Source organism: Myripristis murdjan, chromosome 18 (genome assembly GCF_902150065.1).
Source record: "Myripristis murdjan chromosome 18, fMyrMur1.1, whole genome shotgun sequence".
NCBI classification, from domain to species: domain Eukaryota; kingdom Metazoa; phylum Chordata; class Actinopteri; order Holocentriformes; family Holocentridae; genus Myripristis; species Myripristis murdjan.
This window is the reverse complement of record NC_043997.1, coordinates 25,743,120-25,762,170: the sequence shown is the minus strand read 5'-3', so window position 1 is coordinate 25,762,170 and position 19,051 is coordinate 25,743,120. Positions and strand designations below refer to the sequence as shown.

Below are 19,051 nucleotides of genomic sequence, written 5' to 3'. Positions count from 1 at the left end.
GCTGTCAGCTGTGTAGTAACCTGACTTCTGCACAACACAACTGATGGTCCAAACCCCATTGATAAAGCAAGAAATTGCACTAATTAACCCTGATAAGGCACACCTGTGAAGTGAAAACCATTTCAGGTGACTACCTCTTGAAGCTCATGGAGAGAATGCCAAGAGTGTGCAAAGCAGTAATCAGAGCAAAGGGTGGCTATTTTGAAGAAACTAGAATATAAAACATGTTTTCTGTTATTTCACCTTTTTTTGTTAAGTACATAACTCCACATGTGTTCATTCATAGTTTTGATTCCTTCAGTGAGAATCTACAATGTAAATAGTCATGAAAATAAAGAAAACGCATTGAATGAGAAGGTGTGTCCAAACTTTTGGCCTGTACTGTATATAATAAACAGAAAGTAAGAAAAGGAAATAGAAAATGAATGGATGAATGGGAACGTGAAAGCACTGACCCACGTCCATTACTGAGCTGCCAAAACCCTGAGGAGCAAGCCACTCTGACGGAGGTTCAGAGTAGGCGTGAAACCATGAAACCAAGTGGCATAACCCGATGCCCGGTACTGGGATTCAGGAACTGTCAGACTTGACAGGAATCACCCTTTCTCCTTCTCAGCCTCTCAGTCCGGGCTTTGATGGAGCGAAGCCGCTTGCCTGAGAGCAGCCACTTAAACACTTTGTGGTTTGGTTGGTGAGCGTCTTTAATAATCCGACTTGCCCTGGGCCTGCACCGCTGAGTGTAGATGTCCTGGAGGCAGGGCAGTGCTCTTCGAGTGATGCATTCAGCACATCGGATAACTCTGCAGGGCCTTCCTGTCCTGGGAGCTGCAGCTGCCGTACCAGGTGGTGATGCTCCCAGAGAACACAGACCCCACTGTGGCGGCGTAGAAGGTTTTCAGCAGCGTGGTGGAGATCTGAAATTTCCCCAGCCGCCTGAGGTGGTACAGACGCTGCCGAGCCTTCTTCACCAGGGTGGTGGTGTGTGTGGTCCAAGTCAGGTCCTCAGAGATGTGAACCCCAAGGTACCTGTAATTGCTTACTCTCTCCACCGGGGTCCCGTAGATTCTGAGCGGCGTATAGTGGATCCTCTGCCTCTCTCTTCTGAAGTCAACCACCACCTCCTTGGTCTTGGCGACATTCAGGTCCAAGTTGTTGTCCTTACACCATGAAGACAGTAGCTCCACGTCCTCCAGATCGGCCGCCTCATTGTTGTTAGAGATCAGGCCTACGACCACTGTGTCATCCGCAAATTTCACAACAATGTTGGATTGGTATGTCGCTGTGCAGTCATGGGTGTAAAGGGAGTAGAGCAGAGGGCTCAGTACGCAGCCTTGAGGGTACCAGAGCTGGAGGTGTGGGTTCCAACCTTCACCACTTGTGGTCTGCCGGTCAGGAAGCTCTGAACCCAGGAGCAGAGTGAGGGACTCAGCCCCAGGTCCCTGAGCTTGGTGACCAGTCTGTGGGGAACTATGGTGTTGAATGCTGAGCTGTAATCAATAAACAGCAGACACACATACACTATATTACCAAAAGTATTCGCTCACCCATTCAAATGATCAGAATCAGGTGTCCTAATCACTTGGCCTGGCCACAGGTGTATAAAATCAAGCACTCAGGCATGCAGACTGTGAAACAAGACATTTGTGAAAGAATGGGCCGCTCTCAGGAGCTCAGTGAATTCCACCGTGGAACTGTCATAGGATGCCACCTGTGCAACAAATCCAGTCGTGAAATTTCCTCGCTCCTAAATATTCCACAGTCAACTGTCAGCTCTATTATAACAAAATGGAAGCGTTTGGGAACAACAGCAACTCAGCCACCAAGTGGTAGGCCACGTAAAGTGACGGAGAGGGGTCAGCGGATGCTGAAGCGCATAGTGCAAAGAGGTCGCTGACTTTCTGCACAGTCAATTGCTACAGAGCTACAAACTTCATGTGACCTTCAGATTAGCCCAAGTACAGTACGCAGAGAGCTTCATGGAATGGGTTCCCATGGCCGAGCAGCTGCAGCCAAGCCACACATCACCAAGTGCAATGCAAAGCGTCGGATGCAATGGTGTAAAGCACGCCGCCACTGGCCTCTAGAGCAGTGGAGACGTGTTCTCTGGAGTGATGAATCACGCTTTTCCATCTGGCAATCTGATGGACGAGTCTGGGTTTGGAGGTTGCCAGGAGAACGGTACATTTCAGACTGCATTGTGCCGACTGTGAAATTTGGTGGAGGAGGAATTATGGTGTGGGGTTGTTTTTCAGGAGCTGGGCTTGGCCCCTTAGTTCCAGTGAAAGGAACTTTGAATGCTTCAGGATACCAAAACATTTTGGACAATTCCATGCTCCCAACCTTGTGGGAACAGTTTGGAGCGGGCCCCTTCCTCTTCCAACATGACTGTGCACCAGTGCACAAAGCAAGGTCCATAAAGACATGGATGACAGAGTCTGGTGTGGATGAACTTGACTGGCCTGCACAGAGTCCTGACCTGAACCCGATAGAACACCTTTGGGATGAATTAGAGCGGAGACTGAGAGCCAGGCCTTCTCGACCAACATCAGTGTGTGACCTCACCAATGCGCTTTTGGAAGAATGGTCAAAAATTCCTATAAACACTCTCCTCAACCTTGTGGACAGTCTTCCCAGAAGAGTTGAAGCTGTAATAGCTGCAAAAGGTGGACCGACATCATATTGAACTCTGTGGGTTAGGAATGGGATGGAACTTCAGTTCATAGTATGAGTAAAGGCAGGTGAGCGAATACTTTTGGTAATATAGTGTAATTCCGCTTACCGGTGTCCAGGTGGAAGAGGGTCGAGTGGAGGACATGAGTGATGGCGTCGTCAGTACTCCTATTGGGGCGATAGGTGAACTGAAGGGGGTCCAGGGAGTCTGGCATTGATGAACAGATGAAGTCTTTGATGAGTCTCTCAAAGCACTTCATCACCACAGAGGTCAGAGCTACAGGGCGGTAGTCATTTAGACCGGCTAGGTTGGTCTTTTTGGGCACAGGGATGATGGTGGACTTTTTTAGGCAGGTGGGGACGACAGAGTGGGCCAGGGACAGATTAAAGATGGATGTGAACACCGGAGCTAGCTGGTTAGCACAGGATTTTGCTTTTCACAGACGCCCGGGGATGTCATCTGGGCTGGCTGCCTTCTTGCTGTTCACTCGTCTCAGAGCTCTCCTTACGTCGTGCTCTGAGAGCAAGGGTGGGCGGTCCTCCTCACCGGTCAGGTCGCTTGCTTCGATTGCGCTAGCCCCAGCGCTAGTGCTGGTGCCGCCAGCCTCAAAGCGAGCGAAAAAGGTGTTTAGCTCTTCCGCCAGTGAGGAGTCCACAACAGCCGAGGTGTTCGCTCGTCCTGTATAATCCGTAATCATCCTCCCTCCTGTAATAGTCCCTGCCACATGCGTCTGCTGTCACGTTCGCACAGTTATTTCTCCACCTTATCCCTTTAGCGCCTCTGAACCTGAACAGAACCTGAGCTCTGACGATGCTGGAACCTGCTACTGTGCTGTGGTTTCATGTGGGGAGACACTGTTTGGAAATGGGACTGAGCTTTACGTTAAAGGTAAGACATTAAAACTAAAGGTCATTAAAATCATTAAAAATGTACAGATAATCCTCAGTTGTCCATAGTAGCATAACAAATAAAATTTGTTTATTTATCAAACACCTTAATCACACACTGGAGTTTTCAGTGGCGATCACCTGGAGTGTTATTCAGCAAGTTGTGTGTCCACACAGAGAGCTGATATGACTCTGGTGTGTCTGTGCAAAACTGTCTAGAAATGATGATTTCACTCTAATGGTGTTTCTGTAAATCTGTGATTTTTACACTCAGACTTACAAGAGTAGATTTTCTCTGTTTCTCACATGATTATATGTCTGCTGTCATGCAAGGAGACTATCCATCAAATGTATCTCTTTCTTTCTTTCTTTCTTTCTTTCTTTCTTTCTTTCGTTCAACTTGGTGATATCCCACTTTAATATTCAATATCTCACAGCGCTGTTTACTTGCTCTCCTTGGTCTTCAGGAAACTCGATCCCGACCCCACCATCTCATCTGGACTCAACTGTCGTTGCACTGGCTTGTTCAACTGTCGTTTTTGGGATGGCAGCGTTTCTACTCCTTGTATGGACACTTTGCAATTGCCGGCACAAACATTCAACAGGTACAATAAACTATTCATTCTAATGCTTACCTGTATGTGTGTGTCTGAAGCAGTGAGATGTATTTTGTTATATTCTGTGGCAAGTAGCATACAGTAACAATTTTAACTCTCTCTCACTCTTTCACTGTGATTTAAGATACGATTTTCCAGTTCATATCTCTGAGGTGCTGGTGGAGGCTGTAGAGAAAACTTCTATTAATGGAAAATAAGCAGAAAATAAAACAAAACAAAACAAAACAAAAGGCATTTTCACTGGAAGAGCTGCAACCCCTTGTGTCTGTGTCTTAGTGCTTCACTGACCAAAAAAATGACATGCTCACAAAACAGAGAAGAAAGCTGTTTTTTTACAGCTTCCTTGAGGTTAGCAGTTAACAGATGACAGCTGAGACATGAGACACACCTTGTGCTGTCAGAAGCCTGCATTATGACCACAGTTTCAAACATGTGTGCCTGTGCCCTCACACAGCTCATCAGATGAAAAAACACACCAAACATGCTAACATCCCATTTCATCACACACATATATTTTAAGGCCCTATGGATATTAATACTTACCAGTGCTCAAATCACAACACAATGATAACTTTTGCTAACAGCACACCCATCATTTTAATTTGAGTGCTCACATTTTACACAAATGCTGTGTGTGTGTGTGTGTGTGTGTGTGTGTGTGTGTGTGTGTGTGTGTGTGTGTGTGTGTGTGTTCCTGGAATGGCTTCAGTTTGGCCAGTCACACACAAGATAATGCACATTAACAGTCTAGACTGGCTTCACATAGGACAGGGCAGCGCCTGTGAGGGAGTGAACAGCCAAACATGGCTGACTGACATTCTGTTTTTGATGACTCTCACACAGATGATGACTGTCACTTCATCTCAATGCAGAGGGCGGGGCTTGGAGACGCTTCATTAACGATTCAAAGTTAAATTCTGGTGGCACGGCTGCTCACATAAGGTCATGATGATATGTTGCTGTTTTTTTCCACTGCTAACCAACTGATTTCATCCACTCAGCAGCCAATCAGGTACTCTGCAACAAGAACATGATCAACCAATCAGACACTTGACAGATCTGACATGAGGTGGGCATTGAATCTGATGAGTCTGCTGTGGTTTCAGTCAGTCAGAGCTGCTGTGGAGAACAAGCAGGTCAGATGATGGAGTCAGAAGCAGGGAAGATGATCATCTACTTTCCAGCTGTTTTCCTCCTCTGTCATCTGTGTAAGTGGCAACTTTCCACTCCTCACATATTCTTATGATTCTAGCTTTACATATGTGATTTTTATGATTTAGGTTTCCTGCTTTTCTGTTTGTTTCAGGTGCGGCACAATACAGTGAAATCTCTCAGCCTGTTTCTTTCCAAACCGTGGAGCTCGGACACCCAGTTTCTATTGAATGTCAGATAAAGAGTGCTTTAAGAACTAGAGTTTGGTACAAATTAACAGCTGGGAGGAAACTGCAGGATATGGTCTCAGTGGACATTTTCTATAATCGGACTATATTTGGCAGTCAATTTCAGCAACTCAGTCATCGTTTTTCAGTGACAAATGACGGCATCAAAACTGATTTGAGCATATCTGCTGCAACATGGGAGGACATCGGAACATACTACTGTGGAGTGCAACATATAAACTTCATTGAATTTGGACCAGGAACCTTCCTGATGCTTAAAGGTATTTCATTTGCACTATTTTCTATGAAATCATCATATTCACATCTAAAGAGTCTTTTTGATCAGTGTGAACAGTTTGTCTTTTCTTTCCTGAGGTACAAGAAGCAGCAGTGTCTCTGTTGTTCAGCAGCCAGTGTCTAAGTCAGTCCAGCCAGGAGACTCTGTCACTCTCAGCTGCTCTGTTCACTCTGCTGACTGTGGAGGGGAACACACCAGTGTCTTCTGGCTGAAAAGCTCAGAAAGTTCAGGTCCTGAAGTGATTTACAACTCTGGAAATAAGAGTGAGAGCTGCAAGAGGACTGAGAGCGGCTCTCTAGAAACTAGCTGTGTCTACAAGCTTCCCAAGCAGAACCTGAGCTCTGACGATGCTGGAACCTACTACTGTGTTGTGGCTTCATGTGGGGAGACACTGTTTGGAAATGGAACCCAGCTTTATATTAAAGGTAAGACATTAAAACTAAAGATAAATACAGCGGTTTCTTTGGGGATTCTGTATACAAATAGTCCTCAATGGTAGCATAACGAATTAAATTTATCAAACAACTTAAAAACAACTTGGAGTTTTCAGTGGCGATTATTTGGGGTGTTATTCAGCAAGTTGTGTGTCCACACAGAGAGCTGATATGACTCTGGTGTGTCTGTGCAAAGCTGTCTAGAAATGATGATTTCACTCTAATGGTGTTTCTGTAAATCTGTGATTTTTACACTCAGAGTGACATTAACAGTAGATTTTTTTCTGTTTCTCACATGATTATATGTCTGCTGTCATGCAGGGAGACTATCCATCAGATGTGTCTCTTTCTTTCTTTCTTTCTTTCTTTCTTGCTTTCTTTCTTTCTTTCTTTCTTTCTTTCTTGCTTTCTTTCTTTCTTTCTTTCTTTCTTTCGTTCAACTTGTGGATATCCCACTTTTATATTCAGTATTTCACTGCGCTGTTTACTTGCTCTCCTTGGTCTTCAGGAAACTCTATCCCGACCCCACCATCTCATCTGGACTCAACTGTCGTTGCACTGGCTTGTTCAACCGTCATTTTTGGGATGGCAGCGTTTCTACTCCTTGTATGGACACTTTGCAATTGCTGGTGCAAACATTCAACAGGTACAACAAACTATGCATTCTAATGCTTACCTGTATGTGTGTATCTGAAGCAGTGAGATGTATTTTGTTATATTCTGTGGTAAGTAACATACAGTAACTATTTTTACTCTGTCTTCAGGGAAAACTGATAGATCCTCTGAAGGCAACCAGGTAACGCAATTCTTTATCATTATTATTAATTTATTATTACCAACAATTGATTTCTACCCAAAGCTCTTCTATTTCCATCTTTGTCCGTCTCAGCCTGGTGATGAGGTTAACTACCCAGCAGTGAGTTTGGCTCCCAGAAGCTCCTCCTCCAGGACAGCTGCTGTGCAACACAGCACAGACCCTCTGTTTGTTTCTGAGGTCAGGTACCGTCTGCGACACTGAGAGGTCTGCTTCAGTGAAGAGGGACACAATGAAGAAGAACAGAGGACAATGGATTAGGAGGAAGTTGTTTTTATGAAATATATGTCCTCTGTTGACTCTCTGACGTTAAGAATGTTAAAATATGACCAAAGACTTTTCTGTCATGAGCTTTACTTTGTCAAGTATGAACAAGCCAGCCAGCACTCTTTCACTGTGATTGAAGATATAAACTTTTGCAGTTCACATCTCTGAGGTGCTGTTGGAGGCTGTAGAGAGAATGTCTATTAATGGAAAATAAGCAGAAAATAAAATAAAATGAACATCATGTGCACTGGAAGAGCTGCAACCTCTCTGTCTCTGTGTCTTAGTGCTTCACTGACCAAAAACATGAACTGTGCCACTTTTTCACAAAGCCGACTCTTCATCACTGACTGTGCAGTTTGTACATGTTTAATAGTCACTCACAGAAACAGGCCACACTCAGTCTCTTGCTTTAATCACACAATGAAAACTTCCCTCCAACACTTTGTAGAAGTAAATACCTGCTAGACTTTTCAGCTTGTTTGTTATGGACATGCTCACAGCACAGCACAAACTCACAGAAGAAAGCTGCTTTCTTACAGCTTCCTTGAGGTTAGCAGTTCACAGATGAGAGCTGACTGAGACATGAGACACACCTTGTGCTGTCAGAAGCCTGCATTATGACCACAGTTTCAAACATGTGTGCCTGTGCCCTCACACAGCTTAACGGATGAAAAAACACACCAAACATGCTAACATCCCATTTCATCATACACATATATTTTAAGACATTATGGATATTAAGAGTTATCAGTGCTCATACGTAAACCACAACAACTGACAACAACTTTGGTTGATAACACACCCATTTAATTTGAGTGCTCACATTTAACACACACGTGCCGCGTGTGTGTGTGTGTTCGCGCGCGTGCGTGCCTGCGTGCCTGCGTGCATGCGTGCGTGTGTGTGTGTGTGTGTGTTCCTGGACTGGGCTCAGTTTGGCCAGTCACACACAAGATAATGCACATTAACAGTCTAGACTGGCTTCACATAGGACAGGGCAGCGCCTGTGAGGGAGTGAACAGCCAAACATGGCTGACTGACATTCTGTTTTTGATGACTCTCAGACAGATGATGACTGTCACTTCATCTCAATGCAGAGGGCGGGGCTTGGAGACGCTTCATTAACGATACAAAGTTAAATTCTGGTGGCACAGTTGCTCACATAAGGTCATGATCATATGTTGTTGTTTTTTTCCACTGCTAACCAACTGATTTCATCCACTCAGCAGCCAATCAGGTACTCTGCATCAAGTACGTGATCAACCAATCAGACGCTTGACAGATTTGACATGAGGTGGGCATTGAATCTGATGAGTCTGCTGTGGTTTCAGTCAGTCAGAGCTGCTGTGGAGAACAAGCAGGTCAGATGATGGAGTCAGAAGCAGGGAGGGTGATGTTGTATGTTCTAACAGCTTCTCTGCTCTACAATCTGTGTAAGTAACAGATTTCCACTTGGGGAATCTTTTCATGAGTCTGTGCACATAACTACAATTTTATGGTTTAGGTTTCCTGTTTTTCTCTTTGTTTCAGGTGTGGCACAGCTCAGTAACATCTCTCAGCCTGTTTCTTTCCAAACTGCAAAGCTTGGAGACCCAGTTACTTTTGAATGTCAGATAAAGCGTGCTGATCAAGAAACTAGAGTTTGGTACAAAGTGAATGCTGGGAGGAGACTGCAGCTTGTAGTTCGAAAAAATAAGTTCTATTATCAGAATGTATTTGGCCCTGAATTTCTTCAGTCCAGTCATCGTTATTCATTGAAACATGACAGTAACATTTATCATTTGAGCATATCTGCTGTAACACGAGAGGACACTGGAACATACTACTGTGGAGTGCTACATCTAAGCTTCATTGAATTTGGACCAGGAACATTTCTGATGCTTAAAGGTATTTTATCTGCACTATTTCCTATGAAATCATCATATTTGCATCTAAAGAGTCTTTTTGATCAATGTGAACAGTTTGTTTGTGTTTCCCAAGATACAAGGAGCAGCAGTGTCTCTGTTGTTCAGCAGCCAGAGTCTGAGTCAGTCCAGCCAGGAGACTCTGTCACTCTCAGCTGCTCTGTTCACACTGGTGACTGTGGAGGGGAACACACCAGTGTCTTCTGGCTGAAAAGCTCAGAAAGTTCAGGTCCTGAAGTGATTTACAACTCTGGAAATAAGAGTGAGAGCTGTGAGAGGACTGAGAGCGACTCTCCAGAAACTAGCTGTGTCTACAAGCTTCCCAAGCAGAACCTGAGCTCTGACGATGCTGGAACCTACTACTGTGTTGTGGCTTCATGTGGGGAGATACTGTTTGGAAATGGGACCAAGCTTAATGTTAAAAGTAAGACATAATGGCTAAAGATAAGTAGACGGGTTCATTGGGAGCATTCTACACAATGATTTTGATTAGCTAAAACTATGATTTGAGCATTAAAAGTGAACAGATAATCCTCAGTCCTCAATGGTAGATTCAGTGGTGTTTGTCCCAGTAATCAGCTCACGAAGTTAACCACCACCTACAGTAAATCACATGTTAGATGCTGGTGCAAATCCAGTTTTTGTGTTTTGTGTCTCTGGTGTTCCTAGATGCAACAGGGCTAAATGAAAGTATGTAGTTTCGACAAAAATGGTGGGAAAACATGTGTTACTGACGATTTGAAGACCTCAAGTGACACCTATATTTGTCAGAAAGATTCACAATCGGGCATGAATGGAAGCTAAGATGGTCCCTTTTAATATGGGAGGAAACACAGCATTATAAAACACTGATAAATGTCCTAACCATGAGGCTAAACCAGGATGTGCACCAGCATCTTTCTTACGTTTAATGTCTGATATCATGCTATCCATCAGGTCTTTCTTTTTCTTTCTTTCTTTCATTCTTGTTTTCTTTCCTTCAACTTGTGGATATCCCACCTTTGTATTCAATATCTCAAAATACTGTTTTTTTTTGCTCTCCTTCATCTTCAGAGAACTCCAGCTGGACCTCATCATCTGATCTGAGTCCAGCTGTCATCACACTGGCTTTTTCTTGCTTGGTTCTTGGGATGGTGCTTGTCTGGCTGCTTTGCAAATGTCAAAGCATGGATCCCACAGGTATAACAAACTATGCATGACAATCTTTATCTGTACATCTGTAGCAGAAGCAGTGTGGCATACTGTGTTATATTGTGACATGGAATTTACTGTAGTAATCTTTACTCTGTCTTTAGAGGAAACAGCTGGATCTTCTGAGGGCAATCAAGTAATTATTATTGTTATTATTATTATTATTATTATTATTATTATCATTAATCAGAAATCATTGTTTTATGCCCAAAGTACTCTTATTTACTTTAGTATATTGTGCATGTTTGTAATAAACAACACATTGCCACGTGTAACTTTTGTACATATCTGTGTGTTTCCCACTCCACCTTTTTGTCTTTAAACTGTAAGAACAAGTCGGCCTATTTGATTCTCATTTCTGTCCGTCTCAGCCTGGTGATGAGGTTAACTACCCAGCAGTGAGTTTGGCTCCCAGAAGCTCCTCCTCCAGGACAGCTGCTGTGCAACACAGCACAGACCCTCTGTTTGTTTCTGAGGTCAGGTACCGTCTGCGACACTGAGAGGTCTGCTTCAGGGAAGAGGGACATAATGAAGAAGAACAGAGGACAATGGATTAGGAGGAAGTTGTTTTTATGAAATGCATCTCTTCTGTTGACTCTCTGACATGAAGAATGTTAAAATATGACCAAAGACCTTTCTGTCATGAGCTTTACTTTGTCAAGTATGAACAAGCCAGCCAGCACTCTTTCACTGTGATTGAAGATATAATTTTGCAGTTCACTTCTCTGAGGTGCTGCTGGAGACTGTAGAGAGAATTTCTATTACTGGAAAATAAGCAGAAAATAAAATAAAATGAACATCATGTGCACTGGAAGAGCTGCAACCTCTCTGTCTCTGTGTCTTAGTGCTTCACTGACCAAAAACATGACATGTGCCACTTTTTCACAAAGCCGACTGTAATGTTGGGACGTCAAAAACAAGGCTGGAGTGTAGAACAAAAAAAGCTGTTTACTTAGCAGACTAGCAGTGCAGCAAGCATAACTTTATCAGCAGACCGTAACAGTATCATACGTTTCAGTAGTCGCCATCTTGGTTCACACTTTCTCTGTATACATTTCGTCTCAACAGTATCTGCTTTACAACACTGCCACCTAGCGGTATAAAGTAGTAATAATTCGGGAACACAACACCGACTCTTCATCGCTGACTGTGCAGTTTAATCCGTGTATCATTCGTTCTTTCTATTTTCAATTGCCAATCAAAAATTTAAAAAATGAAAAAGTGACTGGTTATTTTGTTATTTGTTTTTTAATCTAACACCAAAATCCAAAATATGCCTGGTTTTTCATAGTTCAATTTTAGGCTCAGATCAAAAATACGAAATGGAAAAACGGGAATCAGGACTGAATTTGATTTTATTATTTAATTGGTCCGGTTTACGAGACCCAGAAGTTTGGTAATGAGCGGTAGCTCACAGCAGCCAGGTGCATTCAGTCCTGCCACCCTGATCACCGCCACCATGGATAGTTATTACGTGTTGTTTCGAGGACCAAAGCGTGTGACTCTAAAAGAAGAGGACATGACAACCGAAAAAATCAGCTGAGCTGAGCGGCACCGGACGCTCACCTGTCAGATCCGGCAGACCTGACCAGGTGGACGCGGTACCGTCTGGTGCCGCGGCCGGCCCGCTTGATGCCGTCCGGTGCCGGGGCCGGCCCGCTTGATGCCGCGGCCGACTGGCGCCGCGGGTTTCGCCTAGGGCAGCAACATAGGCAGAACCGCCACTGTGCAATTTCACAGAAAAGGGCTGGGTTTCCCAGATCGGTTAAGAAGGTCTCCGGAGCTACTTTCCATCACTGTTAAGAAGCTCAGCTGATTTTTTCGGTTGTCATGTCCTCTTCTTTTAGAGTCGCACGCTTTGGTCCTCGAAACAACACCTAATAACTATCCATGGTGGCGGTGATCAGGGTGGCGGGACTGAATGCTCCTGGCTGCTGTGATCTGCTGTGAGCTACCGCTCATTACCAAACTTCTGGGTCACGTAAACCGGACCAATTAAATAATAAAATCAAATTTAGTCCTGATTCCCGTTTTTCCATTTCGTATTTTTGATCCGAGCCTAAAATTGAACTATGAAAAACCAGGCATATTTTGGATTTTGGTGTTAGATTAAAAAACAAATAACAAAATAACCAGTCACTTTTTCATTTTTCAATTTTTGATTGGCAATTGAAAATAGAAAGAACGAATGATACACGGATTCAGTTTGTACATGTTTAATAGTCACTCACAGAAACAGGCCACACTCAGGGCCCTATCTTGCGCCAGACTCCCTAAACCCGCTATTTGCGGATTTAGGATTTAGGAAGAGGCGTTCCTCCGTAAAAGTTGCTATCTTGTGCACCTCCCGCTACCCGCAAAACACCTCCGCTACCCGCTATATTATGTATAGGCGGGTTTTGGGCGTTACGCCAGTTAAACCAATCAGTGTGCCAGGTGCCATTGCCTTTAAGGGCAGGCTGCGCTATCCTAAATCCTAAATCCTAAACCCGCGATGGAGAGAGGGAGGTAGATTTTCTCAGGGGTTCTACTGAGGCTAAAGCAAGTTGGCTTTATATACATATGATATATTATATTATAGGCGAGTTAATTCGGGAGGTGGAGCCACATGTGTCCAAGTGGACGTGTCACAAGGTTGTACTGATTGAGTAAAATCCCCGGGCCACACCACACACACACAAGAGGCAGAGGTGGAACTATGTGTAAACTAATTTATTGACAAGGTAGATTGGGCAAATAAAATATTAAAAATAAAATTATAGCACAGCTGCTGGCTTATGATAAAACAATAAAACACACTGGCGTAAGTGTCCAATTAAAACAGTCTTTCCTCTAAACAGTCTATATGAGTAATATACTCAGTTCATTCCGGCGGCGTCCCGGTATCAGTCCGACCGTGTGCGTGGCGAGGCTCCGTCGGGGCGCGCATTGAAGCCGCCTGGGCGCGCTCTCCTAACAGCCCAAACTTTAGGGAAAGCGGATAGCGGGTGGTCCTGACCACCCGCTATCCGCTATCCCTAAAGTGTGTGCGCAAGATAGCAATTTTAGGGATAGCGCATGAAACACGCCCACGGACACACCTCCAGGCGCAAATGACGGAGTCGGCATAACGGATAGCGGGTAGCGTGGGCACAAGATACTGTTTAGGGATAGCGGAAGTTCCTAAATCCGCAATTTGCGGGTAGCGGGTAGTGGCAGCGGGTAGCGGGTGGCACAAGATAGGGCCCTCAGTCTCTTGCTTTAATCACACAATGAAAACTTCCCTCCAGCACTTTGTAGAAGTAAATACCTGCTAGACTTTTCAGCTTGTTTGTTATGGACGTGCTCACAGCACAGCACAAACTCACAGAAGAAAGCTGTTTTTTAACAGCTTCCTTGAGGTTAGCAGTTCACAGATGAGAGCTGAGACATGAGACACACCTTGTACTGTCAGAAGCCTGCATTATGACCACAGTTTCAAACATGTGTGCCTGTGCCCTCACACAGCTTAGCGGATGAAAAAACACACCAAACATGCTAACATCCCATTTCATCATACACATATATTTTAAGACATTATGGATATTAAGAGTTATCAGTGCTCATACGTAAACCACAACAACTGACAACAACTTTGGTTGATAACACACCCATTTAATTTGAGTGCTCACATTTAACACACACGTGCCGTATGTGTGTGTGTGTTCGCGCGCGTGCGTGCCTGCGTGCCTGCGTGCATGCGTGCGTGTGTGTGTGTCTGTGTTCCTGGACTGGGCTCAGTCTGGCCAGTCACACACAAGATAATGCACATTAACAGTCTAGACTGGCTTCACATAGGACAGGGCAGCGCCTGTGAGGGAGTGAACAGCCAAACATGGCTGACTGACATTCTGTTTTTGATGACTCTCACACAGATGATGACTGTCACTTCATCTCAATGCAGAGGGCGGGGCTTGGAGACGCTTCATTAACGATACAAAGTTAAATTCTGGTGGCACAGTTGCTCACATAAGGTCATGATCATATGTTGTTGTTTTTTTCCACTGCTAACCAACTGATTTCATCCACTCAGCAGCCAATCAGGTACTCTGCAACAAGAACATGATCAACCAATCAGACCCTTGACAGATTTGACATGAGGTGGGCATTGAATCTGATGAGTCTGCTGTGGTTTCAGTCAGTCAGAGCTGCTGTGGAGAACAAGCAGGTCAGATGATGGAGTCAGAAGCAGGGAGGGTGATGTTGTATGTTCTAACAGCTTCTCTGCTCTACAATCTGTGTAAGTAATAGATTTCCACTTGGGGAATCTTTTCATGAGTCTGTGCACATAAGTGCAATTTTATGGTTTAGGTTTCCTGTTTTTCTCTTTGTTTCAGGTGTGGCACAGCTCAGTAACATCTCTCAGCCTGTCTCTTTCCAAACTGCAAAGCTTGGAGACTCAGTTACTTTTGAATGTCAGATAAAGAGTGCTGATCAAGAAAATAGGCTTTGGTACAAAGTGAATGCAGGGAGGAGACTGCAGCTTGTAGTTAGAGAAAATAAGCTCTATAATCAGAATGTATTTGGCCCTGAATTTCTTCAGTCCAGTCATCGTTATTCATTGAAACATGACAGTAACATTTATCATTTGAGCATATCTGCTACAACACGAGAGGACACTGGAACATACTACTGTGGAGTGCTACAGCGAAGCTTCATTGAATTTGGACCAGGAACATTTCTGATGCTTAAAGGTATTTTATCTGCACTATTTCCTATGAAATCATCATATTCGCATCTAAAGAGTCTTTTGATCAATGTGAACAGTTTGTTTGTGTTTCCCAAGATACAAGGAGCAGCAGTGTCTCTGTTGTTCAGCAGCCAGAGTCTGAGTCAGTCCAGCCAGGAGACTCTGTCACTCTCAGCTGCTCTGTTCACACTGGTGACTGTGGAGGGGAACACACCAGTGTCTTCTGGCTGAAAAGCTCTGAGAAGTTCTGGGTCAGGTATTATTTACAACTCTGGAAATAAGAGTAAGAGCTGTAAGAGAACTGAGACAGGCTCTCCAGAAACTAGCTGTGTCTTCAAGCTTCCCAAGCAGAACCTGAGCTCTGACGATGCTGGAACCTACTACTGTATTGTGGCTTCATGTGGGGAGATACTGTTTGGAAATGGGACCAAACTTAATATCAAAAGTAAGCCCTTAAAAGTAAACATAAGTAGTGATAATGCAAGTTTAATTAAGTCAAATGATTGTAACTCACTCTTAGATAAAAGATTTTGATTTTGAGGCTGAAAAAATACAAATGAATCCATTTTCTGAGCAAAGGTCTTAAGAAAATAATTAAATATGCGCATAACATGCTTTCCAGTGTCAAATGTTTAGTGATGGATATTTGATTGGAAAAGTGGTAACTCACAGAGCGAATACAACTCTGCTGTTACAGTGTCATATTAGATCTGATGGTGTGGACTGACATAATTACTGGCATAGTGTTGATTTCTACACTCTATCTCAAAAGGTTTAATCATTCTATAATAGTAACTACTGGGATTCAATTGGGAATATTGCACTTTGCAGATTTTTTTTTTTTACGTAAAATCTCAGTAAAATACTGTTTGCTTGCTCTCGGTCTTCAGGAGACACTATCTCCCCCACACCATCTGATCTGAGTCCAACTGTCATTGCTCTGACTTTGTCAAACATCGTTCTTGGGATTGCAACAATTCTGCTTATATGGGCACTTTGCAAGAGTCGGAGTAGAGCTTGCACAGGTATTACAAACCATGCATTATAATTCTTAGCTATACATATCTAGCAAAAGCAGTGTTACATATTTTGTAGCAAATAACATTTAAAGTAATTATCTTTACTCTTTCCCCAGAGGAAACTGTCAATTCTTCTGAAAGCAATCAGGTAATGAAGTTATTTATTGTCCTTTTTGGTACCAGCAGTTGACTTACACCCAAAGTATTCTCATGATCTGTAAAATGCAATGTTGTTGTTGTTGGTGTTGCTGTTCTTGTTGTTTAATAATAACTAATAACTAATAATAATTGTCAGAACAAGTCTGTATTACTTTATTTCCCTCTGTCTTTCTCAGCCTGGTGATGAAGTTAACTACGCAGCAGTGACTGTGGCTCCTAGTGGCTCCTCCTCCAGGACAGCCATCATGAAACACAGTAGAGACGCTGTGCTTTATTCTGAGGTCAGGTGCCAGCAGCAGACTGAGAGGGTTCGTCCTGGACACAAGGACAAAATGAGGAATAGCCCAACATAAAGAAGACTCTCTCTTTATGGTGCAACACTTGTGTTTAGGAGACTGTATATAAGTTCATCACATCCTGTAAACATAAAAAAGGAAGTGAATGTGGTGACTTATGACCATACCAATGCCCAAATTCCATAATGGTGAATAAAGTATAAAATAAAAAATAAAAAAATAAATGCATCTCAGTTTGTGAGGATAGGATGATCCTCTCTTTTGCACTGATTATGTGTTAGGTTGTTAAGATTGGCATATATTTACCAGAATACTTTTGCTTTGTGTAGCTTTACCATATGTACCAGGAAAATGTAATAACAGGAAAATGCAACTCATAATAATGCAGGTTTCTCATTCTCATATACATATACACATAATATACTGTATTCTTAAATTTTAATGGTGTGCTATGTAAAAGTGTGTGCCAATACATGCTCCTCATCATGGGACAGACTCACTGAATAATATGGGTTTATATTTTTGTGAGTTAGGTCTCAAGGGTCCTGACTTCAAGTGACACTCTGCAACTTTGCATAATGCACGTTCAAATCAATGAAGATGCATCAGATGCTGCATTTTTTGTATTTTTTAACATATCCAAATGGAAGGTTTTCTTTTCTGCCTTGTGCAGCTTTACCATAATAGCAGTGGAGAATTGTAAAAAGTACAGAAGCATCCATTCAGGTGTACTGCATGTCACATCTAAGCATTTAACATCCTATCATGCTCTGTGGCATGTGTAATAATGTTGAGCAGGCCCAGCGGACGGCACTTTTAGATGGCAAGAGGAAAAGGTGTAAGTGACTTTAAAAGAGGGTTCATTATTGCAGAGAGTACAGCAGGAGCTTCAGTCACAAAACACATATGGGTGATAAGATTATAACTGATGGCACTGGGGGCTTATTGAATGGTTCAGTGAAGCTGAAAATGATGTAAATCATACACTATGGCCTTCACACTCACTGCATCTCAACCCTGTAGGAGATTTTGGTCACCAAAACACCAAATGAGGGAGTGTCTTTTTGAAGACTGGTGTTCCATTCCTCCAGTAGAGTCCACAGACTTGGAGAATCTTTGCCAAAGAGCACTGAAGCTGTTCTGGTGGCCCAACACCTTACTAAGACAGTTTATGATGGTTTTTCTTTTAATTTGTCACCCATCTATGTACATAAGGTCAAGTCAAGTTATTTATATTGCACATTTCATACAACAGGCATAAACTCAATGTGCTTAAAGTCAAAGCACGACATAGATTACATACATAAGCAGTATAAATAAGATACATATAAAATACAAAAAGACATAAAAGGCAGTTTTACATTATAGCTAATGAAAAATTGAAAGCTTGTGAGAAAAGAAATGTTTTTAGTCTGCATTTAAAGGAAGATACTGTTGTGAGTATAGAAAACAGTGAGCATGCCAGAAATGTAGGATGGAGCTGCACCATGTAAAGCTTTAAAAACAATAAGTAAAATTTTAAAATCAATTCTCTGCTTCACTGGGAGCCAGTGAAGAGAAGCTAAAATTTAGTTTATTGAGTGCTTGTTTTGTTACTCCAGGAAAAAGTGCATTACAATAGTCCAATCTACTTGAAATGAAAGCATGAACCAACTTCTCAGAGTCTGATAGGGATAAAAATAATCTAACTTTAGATATATTTTTAAGATGATAGAGAGCTGTCTTAGAGACATGAGACATGCTTCTGAAAGTTAAGATCTGCATCAGTAATCACACCTAAGTTTCTCACATGCTCACTAGGTTTCACCAGAAAGGGACTTAGTAATGAACAGATCTGGTGCCTCAGAGGCCTCGGACCCACTAATGAAATCTCAGTTTTGTCATCAATCAGTTGTAAAAAGTTTTTAGTCATCCAGTGTCTAACCTCATTAATACACTGAATGAGATCATTTATTGGGCTTACGTGGTCAGCAGAAACAGATATGTATAATTGTGTATCGTCAGCATAGGATTGGTATGAAATGTTGTGTCTACGAATTATCCAATCAAGTGGGAGCATGTACAAATTAAACAGAAGAGGGCCAAGAATAGACCCTTGGGGAGCTCCATATGAAACGCTGACTTTGTCTGATTCAGACAGTCCCTATATTAGACAATATCTGCGTGTGTGGAAATGTCTTGGTGGGAGCTCCTGAAGATCAAGGCTCCAGTCAACATAGGAGCCTTGATCACTGACCTCAGCAGAGTGGAAAGGAGGTCAGTCAGGGAATGCCCCTACTGGATGGTGTGCTTGCTCGATGAATAGTGGCGTGTTCTCACTCAGACTTAAGACCAGACATGGTAGAACATTTCAAGGAAATATTTCCTGGCAGCAACAGCAGCCGACTAACCTGTCTGTACCAGGGCT

At 43.0% G+C, this 19,051-nt stretch overlaps 1 protein-coding gene and 1 long non-coding RNA gene across 2 annotated transcripts in view; both read left to right on the top strand.

Annotated features, from left to right (window-relative positions):
- The window catches only part of LOC115376288 (immunoglobulin kappa light chain-like), a 99,687-nt gene that overhangs the window by 56,077 nt on the left and 24,559 nt on the right, over positions 1-19,051 (top strand). The gene's annotated exons all lie outside the window — the stretch shown is intronic.
- On the top strand, positions 4,150-7,219 carry LOC115376175 (uncharacterized). The gene is made up of 3 exons (XR_003929786.1): positions 4,150-4,163; positions 7,051-7,082; positions 7,176-7,219. It is a non-coding gene; the product is annotated as an uncharacterized LOC115376175 (long non-coding RNA).